The sequence below is a fragment of the Xiphophorus couchianus genome, chromosome 17, assembly GCF_001444195.1.
Source record: "Xiphophorus couchianus chromosome 17, X_couchianus-1.0, whole genome shotgun sequence".
In the NCBI taxonomy this organism is placed as follows: Eukaryota; Metazoa; Chordata; class Actinopteri; order Cyprinodontiformes; family Poeciliidae; genus Xiphophorus; species Xiphophorus couchianus.
The window spans coordinates 7,966,185-7,975,181 of NC_040244.1; the positions used below are offsets into that span (position 1 = coordinate 7,966,185).

The 8,997-nt window shown below is 37.4% G+C and overlaps 1 long non-coding RNA gene across 1 annotated transcript; it reads left to right on the plus strand.

Annotated features, from left to right (window-relative positions):
• The first annotated feature begins 4,079 nt into the window (after positions 1-4,079).
• LOC114161077 (uncharacterized) lies at positions 4,080-4,689 on the plus strand. Its single transcript, XR_003598932.1, has 2 exons — positions 4,080-4,476; positions 4,590-4,689. It is a non-coding gene; the product is annotated as an uncharacterized LOC114161077 (long non-coding RNA).
• Positions 4,690-8,997: the final 4,308 nt, after the last annotated feature.

Here is an 8,997-nt window from a genome sequence, read left to right on the forward strand (position 1 = left end):
ACAGAGCCCAGTATACTGATGTCGGTTTGCCTTCATAAACTCTCTGAAGTCCACACAAAGAGGAACGGCCTCGTATACGGCATGATAAGGCTGTCTCGCCACCCTTGGGGTATTGATTGAGTGCTTTGGATGTTTTAATTCTGTAGTGGATTAGGATGCCTCCAAGAGTCATAAAACACACCTCTTTAGGACTGAAAAATCAATACTGGCTAAGATTGCTCTTTAGAAGCTATGCACAGCTGTTCATAATGTAAATATTGATCACTATTGGAATTTGTTGTAATATTTACTGAAGTTGGTCTGAGATTTGAGACGTACATCACTCCCCATACATCACAATTAAAAATGGATTGTTATTTTAAAACAATAATCTTACAGTTGAAATATAATATATTTATTAAGTGAGAAAAACACAATAGAAGATAATTTTTTTAAAAGCCTCAAGTGTAGCAATTCTGGTAGCTCCTAAAAAAAAAAAAAAACGTGTAATGGAAGCATTTCCTGTGTGTTGTTATTAAAGTGATTTAGAGTTGGGTAATTCTTAATAAACTTGGTAAAAAGTACCATGATGTACAGGTCCATTTATTCTGCTCACTCTTCATAATAGGAAAGAGAAAATGTAAGGCATTAGTGTGTTGATGTTTCTACAAAGTCCTGCAACAGAATTTATGCCCCTATGGAGTTTCTTTTCAGTTTCTGCCATGTTAGATCTAAAAACATCCAGATATTTTATTGCTGCTGTCTGTAACAATTACAGTGCAGCAAAGAGTGGCATCTAGGATATCACCAAATCTTTAGTCATTTTTTTTTTCAAGGGTGTCAATAATTGTGAAGACACTGCATTTTTTTTTTTTTAGCAAACTCAGGTGAGAATATTCTGAAGCCTTGATAATAGTTTATGACAATATTTCTGTTAGTGTACACTTTGTGTCACCTATTCCATCGGGCATCAAAGATACTGAGTTTTAACCACTTCTCAACTTTGTTTAAAAAACTTCTGAACAAAAAGATCCAACTAAGCCAATACACTGTAAAATAAAATGTAAGTTCCCATCACATAACCTACAGCAAACAGATTGTCAGTGAAACTTTTCAGCTTTATTTAAATCAGTATTTAAATCAGTTTTTTCCCATGTTTATTTTTTTTTTTTTGTGATTATTTAATGTGAAAAGGATTTAAAATATGATCGCATTAAAGTGGATTCTATTTCTCTTTCCAAGTCCTATTTTCTGCTATGTAATTTTGCTGCTTTTACTATAAAAAAGTATGAGGATGTTTGCGGTGAAAGTTGACGCCATGTATTTCAAGAAGCTTGGACTCACACATAAAAATAAAAATAAAACATTAAGTAAAAAAAAAAACATGAGTCACACCAGCCTTTCCCCCCCTCAGAAATAAAATGTAATTTTGAAAGAGAGCAAAACAGGTGCAAAGTTGAAAAAAAGTTTAATTACTTGGCAAAAGGTCAGTGTCACAAAAATGGTGAGTAAGAAGGTGCATCCAAACAAGACTGCCCTTAACTAAATATAAAATGAAAGCAGAAACCAGGGTTAAACTGAAACAGCTTCTGACAAGATGACACAGATGATCAAATGGCAACAAAAAGGACATTTTCAGAGCTTCCTGAAATACAGAATGGCAGCTACTTGCTGTCTAGCTACAAAATCCATAACTGTTTACGTCCATCTCTAAAATCATTACAAAAGATTTTTGTTGGGTGTAAATTGTGAAGTTGAGCTGTGAAAAGTGTTGGGAAGTGGAGAATCATATTGCACTGCTGGAGATTCCACCATCAACTCCATGATGGTCAGTAATTAGTATGACTCATACCCTCCTGCTGATAAACCCACAATCATCCACACTTCCTGTCAACTCATACATTATAGATTTTAAAACCCCACTCAGCCCCACCAACATACACAGAGCATCTCAGGCGATATTTTACCCGACTGGGAATCCCTGCTTTATATTCACGCCGCTTAAACCTTTTCAGACCAAGGTAAATTACAAACACAAACTTAAATGTACTTTTTGAGGTTGTAGAAAGTGGGCTGATTTCACACAGACTCAAAAACCAACCACTTACCCTCTCAGGCCTGCAGTTATGCAATTGCTTGGATTCTATCTTTTATGATAATTAACTTAGCTAATGTAGGTTCCTGGCACCAGTATATCATGAGGCTTACAAAGTAAATCATAGAGAATATGCAGTATATATCTCAGATAAAGAGGTTTGATATATCCAGGTCCAAAGAGAAAAGAAAGGCAAAACAAAAAAATCAGAGCATTATATCAAAATGACACTGCTAAGGTGGCAAAGATGCACCAGAAGCAAGAATTCAACCATCTTTTCCAAATCAGTTTCTGATGGATCACTTCATAAATTACCAACAATAGTCATTACATTCAACTAAATTTGAACAGAGTTTAATTTTAACACCACACACTATAAAGTGTACCTATGGGAAAGCTTTTCTTCAGCAGGGGCAGAGGTGCTTGGAATGATTGGGAAACTAATGGAGCTAAATATAAGGTAATTTCAGAAGAAACTAGTTTTAAGTTGTATAAACAACTTAAAACAGAACTTCATTTTCTGGAAGGACAACAATCCTGAAGCTGCAATGCAGTGGTTCAAATCAAAGCAAATGTTAGAATGACCATGAAAATGGAACAATCAAAGCCCAAACTAAAGAGTCTTGAGAGCACTTCAAATTTAGCTATCAATTTTTCAAACAATGGTGTAAACGTTCAGTCTCTGGTTGTGTGACAGTGACAGAAACATAAGACTTGTAGTTATATTATTTTCATTTCCTTTTGCAAATATGCACTACTTAATATTTAAATCTAGATTAAAAACCCAGCTGTTTAAAGTTGCTTTTGAAATATAATCAATGAAAAATTTAATGATGACTCTTAACTAAATGTAATGTTTCAATTGTTGACTGTGTTCTAAAACTTTGCATTTTTGTGTTTTTATGATGCAAAGCACTTTGAAATGCCTCTTGCTGAAATCTTCTATCAATAAAATTAGATTTGATTTCTGTGAAAGGGTTTTCCTTTTTAGTCACAGAATGACAATGCGAAAAAGTTCACACTGTTTATGAATATGTATGCTGGGCACTGCATGGAAATGACAGTAAATTCATGAATAGTTACCATTATCTGCCTTTTTTAGTGTTTTTCTTGTAACAAAAGATCAAAGAAAGTTCCACCAGACGCTTTAGAAATAAAACTAAATACAGAAACAATCTTTATATTAAGTCCAACTGCTGCCTCACTTTTATTCACTCTAACTGGCTGCTGTCATTATGAGTCTGAACAGAGCGGAGGACGGAGCGTCTGTTAGGCTTCAGAAGCGCCTTTCATCCAGTACATGTCCACTGGCAGTTCAATAACAGGAATGGCAGTGACTGGGCTCCTCTTTGGTACGAGTCTGATGAAACAGAATGAAATCAGCCTGTCAAAGTCGCTCACCACATTCCAACTACAGATTCCGACGGCTCTCCCTCTTCATCCCATCCTTCCCTAACACAACACACAGATGAGAGTGCCAGGAATTGGCAGAAAAGTCATTTTTCTGTACCCTTTTTTAAAGAAAAAAAAAAGCAAGTATTCAATTTGTGCAACATGTCTGGGAGGAAATGAAGATTGAATTTATGACTTCAAGAGAAAGGAAAAATAACTGGTTGAGAATCAAAAAAATGTTCCGTTGTGAGACAATCAAACACAGCATATTGGCACCTCTTATAATATCATGCTTCTGTGGGATTCATTCACCGTAAGAACATTGTGCACAAGCAACAAATAGAGCAGCAAATGTCTTGATAGTTTGCCTCAAAGAAAGTAACATGCTGCGCTTCAAAGTACAGATGCTGACACACACACAAACACACACACTGATTATCTGCAGTGCCCTAACCGGCATTTAAATCATAGGTCAACCATATTCTGGCTTAATAAGACGAGTCAAACGCATTTATTTTGACTTTGATAGAAAGTTAATATTGAAGGGAGTTTCTGACTTGTAACATTTAAAGCAGTGGTCCCCGACTGTAACAAGGTAGCCGTTCGTGGTAGGATTTTACAGTGACGATGAAGCGTTGAGGCAGAGTCAGGTGGAAAACAGCAGTGGTTTTATTCTTCACACAACATCAACCAACACTTCACAGGTGAAAACTGCAGTCTTAAATAGTCCCAGCTGTGACGGATCAAACCACCTTTAATTCACAGGGGAATCTCAATTCATCAATATCCACTTACTTAATTAAAATACCTTTTACTAAATATAAACATTTCTATTTACTTTTTATAAATATTTTATGTTTTATCATTACACCAAATGAAACACCACAAAACCCATAAACAATTCCCCCCCCCCACACTTTTCAATGGCCTCTCCCGGAGACTATATATGGTGTCTGGACCCCCGGGGCAGTATTTGTCCAAACACCCTGGAGAGGACACAGAAAAGACAGGTGAGTCACTCTACATTAGCACTCCACACCCAACAGATTATGCACAACACATTTGCTCAGTTTTACCCACTAGTAGCTCATTGCTCCGAGTAACAATTATCCTCCCTCCACAGGCAACCACCTCACTCGTCAATGAGGAGCAGCTGTGCAGAGCCCAGAACAAAAGGCTACATGCTAATGTCTAAAAATACTCAATAAATACAATTAAAACTTCTTGTGTGCAAATTGTTACTGATGTGCAAATCTATGCTTAAAGTGCAGTGCTAAATAAAGTGCTTGTTAATAAAGTGCAAAAATACTTTAAAAATGCAATACAGTGATTTCAGTAAAATAGTCCCAGTAATGAAGATCTCTTCATTACACCGACCTTTTTACCACTACGGACCGGTCAAGGGTTGGCAATTTTACTGCGGTCCGGGGGGGAGGGGGCATTATCGCAAGCGACCAACTGATCCTCCTGTACTGTGCGGAGTGTCACGACTGATCTGGTCCAGTCGGTTGAACGTTGGGACCGCTCCGATCTAAAATCGGGCTTCAATAAAATCAAATCTTATTCAAGGCCCGACTATCGCAGCCTGTGGGGTTTTCCCTGACAGTGAACGCAGCCTGTTAAATGTGACAGGTAGCCAATCAGACAGCGCAGTGATGTAAGAACGGAGGGGAATCCCAAACAGCTGACATGGTGCAACTGAGAGCCTGGTCTAGTGCAACAACCAGACTTAAGACTCACAAGCTCTACTCCTCTCCTCTCGTCTGGACCACTGCCCTAACGCTCTCTGACTCTGGTCGCTATGGTAACATTTACACATCCCTTCAAAATAAGATACAGATGCGCCACAAAAACGAACATTTTACTTTCATGAAAATTTTAACTGTCGATAACGACAAACCAATGGGAACCCTGAGCTTATTTGTCTGCAAAGAGACGGACCCATCTGGGAGTGATGAGAGACGATGACACCCGAGGTGTGTTGCTTGAGCACAGGGTATTTGGTCTCTACATAGCGAAGCAGTTTGAAGCTTCATTGCCTCATTAAGGAGCCGGTCACCATATCATGCAGAACGGGGTTGGAATGTGGGAATCGCCTACCGGGATAAATCCATTCTCCTGTCTCTTCTCTGGGCCGTTTCCCTTTCGCAAATAAACTTTCCAAGGAAATCTGATCTGTTTCTTACTCATTTTGCTGCTTGCGGGCTCAATGTTGGCGTACGTCTTGCTGGTTAAAGGATTTTCAAAATAAAAGATCCTTCAGACTCTGATAATACATTAAACGCAAATATTTAATTATTTCTTGTGTGGCCCGGTACCAATTGGTCCACGGACCGGCACCAGTCCGCGGCCCAGGGGTTGGGAACCACTGGTTTAAAGGATGGAAAAGCAATTCTCAAAGTTCAGACTTCAATCTGGACCCAAATCAAATTCAAGCTTTATTTTCAAGGCACACTTACAGGGGAAAAAAACTGGAAACGTCTACCTGCTTTATTATGACATGTAGTGAGAAAGGATTCAAGAAGTTTATGTAGATTATGTACCACTGAGTCTTTCTAAATGGAAAAAATTGTTTTCATATTATGTATGAACAGTACTGTGATAATGTACATGCCACCTTACAGATTTCTACAGTTTTTGCTTTATTTAAAGTACACTTCAATGTTCCAAATCAGACTATTTTTTTATATTAAACAAAGATAGACTAAGTAAATAAGCAATGTCATTTTTAAATGTATATTCCATTCATTAAAAGAAAACTGAACAGCTCAGTCATGCATGAAATTAATTAAAATGATGGAAATAAGAAATCATGAACTGACTGATGAAGGGATTAATTTTTATTTCAGGTTAATGAGATTCACTAGATTTGATGGCACACATAAACTCAACTGATTATCTGTCAAAGTATTAGTTTGAGGATGTAAGAGGTTGCATTTATTTTCTTAAAATTTCTCCAGAAATTGTTTTTATTATTGTCTTTAGCTAAACTATTAAAAAATTTAATTGCATTTAAAATTGGGGGGGAATGATCAGGTCTTTCAAGGAACTATAGATGTATTGAGAAGTGTGCAATCAAACTGTATCAGCCTCAGTGTTTGTTGTGCCAGTAACTAATTTCCTACTCATTAAACCCTTTAGTGATATTTTACTTTTGTACAGTTTCATAACAATTACAGTTTTATGCCTATGATTTATAATTTGACTTGATTTCTTCAACTAATAATGCATAATAACTAACAAACACCTCAGTAAATGAAATATCCATCACAGCATAATAATTCTGAGTTCACACTCTTTATCTCCATCTATAGTCTAACACCTTCATCTAATCAGTAATAAATCCATTCCATTGTGTTCATTCAACTTCACAAAATCCTGAATTTCATTAATAAATCACAAGCTTTTGATTAAAAACATGCATCTTTGTTGGACCCTTGCAAATAACAGCAAATTGATTGTTTTTCCAAATAATCTTTTCTGTTTTTTTTACATGCATCACTATATTTTGCAAAGTCAAAGACAATTAGATGTTGCAAACTATGACGCAATGAATCACCTTTTGTTCATTCAGAACTGCACGTACATTTATATTAAAATCTTTATGGGATATTTAACCTCATTTAAAAACAATTTAATGGTTATTAGCAATGACACACTTGCAACAGGTTTGCAATGGTGAACACTAGTGCTTAGAAAGACAATCAGACTGAAACTAAACGACTGTTTCTTGAGTACAAAAACGTTTCTTTTTAAATGTCAGAGTCTGAAAACTTGTACCAGTCAAACTAATACAAAATCAATTCATGGTTCAATTTTCAGTCCACGCCTCAGGACTTTCTTAGCTGAATAATAATGCAGCTCAGACCAGATAAATCAAACTCAGACTCTCCCTGTACTTGTGTGTAAGAATGTCAGGGAAGAAACCCTGTCCTGGTGAAGCCCCATTAAAAGAACACAGAACTTAATTTATGACTGACAATTAATCTGAAGGACCCAAAAAACACTCCAGCACGGGCGATGGAGCATGACGGCGCCGGCGAAAACGCCCCTTACCCGATTCGTCTCCAAGCCAACGCTCTGGCCCCGTCGCCCAGCATTTATCTGCCTCCATACGCTTCCTCGAAAAACTCATTAATCTCTAATGGCTTAATTTCGTGTTCCCAGTATGGCTTGCGTATGTTTTCATTAATGACTTTTCAATCTTACGGTGTGGAGCAGAGGCAAGATTAGAAAATGTCTTTTTTAAATTTTATTTTATAAAGTCATTCTGTCTAAAGAGAGTTTGTTCTGTATGCGAGGTTTCTTGGACATAATGATGATGTTGCAGAAATGAAGATAATCAGTGTGATTTAGTAGCCTTGTAGAAAAAAAATGAAAAATTTGAAAAGTAGGACCATATTATAAATATTACATTCTTACTGTTTAACAGGAGTTATTGGAGAACATAATAGGACATTTTTATGTGACACACAGTTATAGTCTTGTCCTCAACTGTTGTTGGGAATATGGATCCTAACTGACCTGTGTGGCATGTTTTTTTTTTCTTTCTGTATTCCATATTTTATTTCATTCTGTCCAATTCAGAATTTCAGTTGTCAAAACAACCCGGCGCCTCAAAAATGAAAGAAAGTGCGTGTACTTGAATGGATCTCAGATGGCAGGTGCACAATGGCTTTGAGGCCTATTAGCGAGGGAATCGCTGTGAAAGAAAACACTACACAGACGGCATGACGTGGGCGACACTAAGAGGGAGGTGAAGAAAAACCTAAGTGACATATCATTTTCCCAGCTCTTTAAGAGTAACTTTATGTCATTCAAAAATAAGAAAAAAAACATGGGGCTCTGTTCTTAAGCTCAAAGCGCTTTGTGTGTTCTCGGCAGTCACCTTTAACAATAGGATTAGTGCCAAGCTGGATAGTGGGGGAAAAAAAATAAAAAGGCAGGGGAGTCGAGGATGAAGAAAAGGGCCAGGGATCACTGCTATCACTGATGGAGCCTGAGCCCCTCAGGGTGCTCTTCTCTCTCTTTTTGATTTGTTTTCTTGTCATCCAGTCTGTAGCCAGTGGGCTGCGATATGTTTGCTTGGCACTGGCTCCGGCCTTTTATCTGCCGATTGAGAGACAGAAGTAAGACAAATAGCTCTGTGACCATGCACTGAACCTGCTTTGTCCAAAGTGGCTCTGACAAGAGATCCAGTTTGGTTGCTACAAATCTGATGTTCCTGAACCTTTGTGATGATGATGGGAGTTTTTCCTCTCACACATGCAGCGCTTTGTGTTTGTATCCCTTCGAAACCATTTGCATTTTGTCATATTTCTGTGTATCTTTTGGGGATTTTTGCAGTAAATCAACACAAGTAGTACCTCATTCATGACACAGCAACAAAAACCACTGAAGGAAACGACATGAAAACCTTTGAACGCAACTCCCTTCTACACAAAATGTATACAATAAAGGAGTGGCATTGACTTTTAGCAATTGTCCAATTTTCATGAGTCATTTCTCTCACAAGTGCTGGAATCGCACGC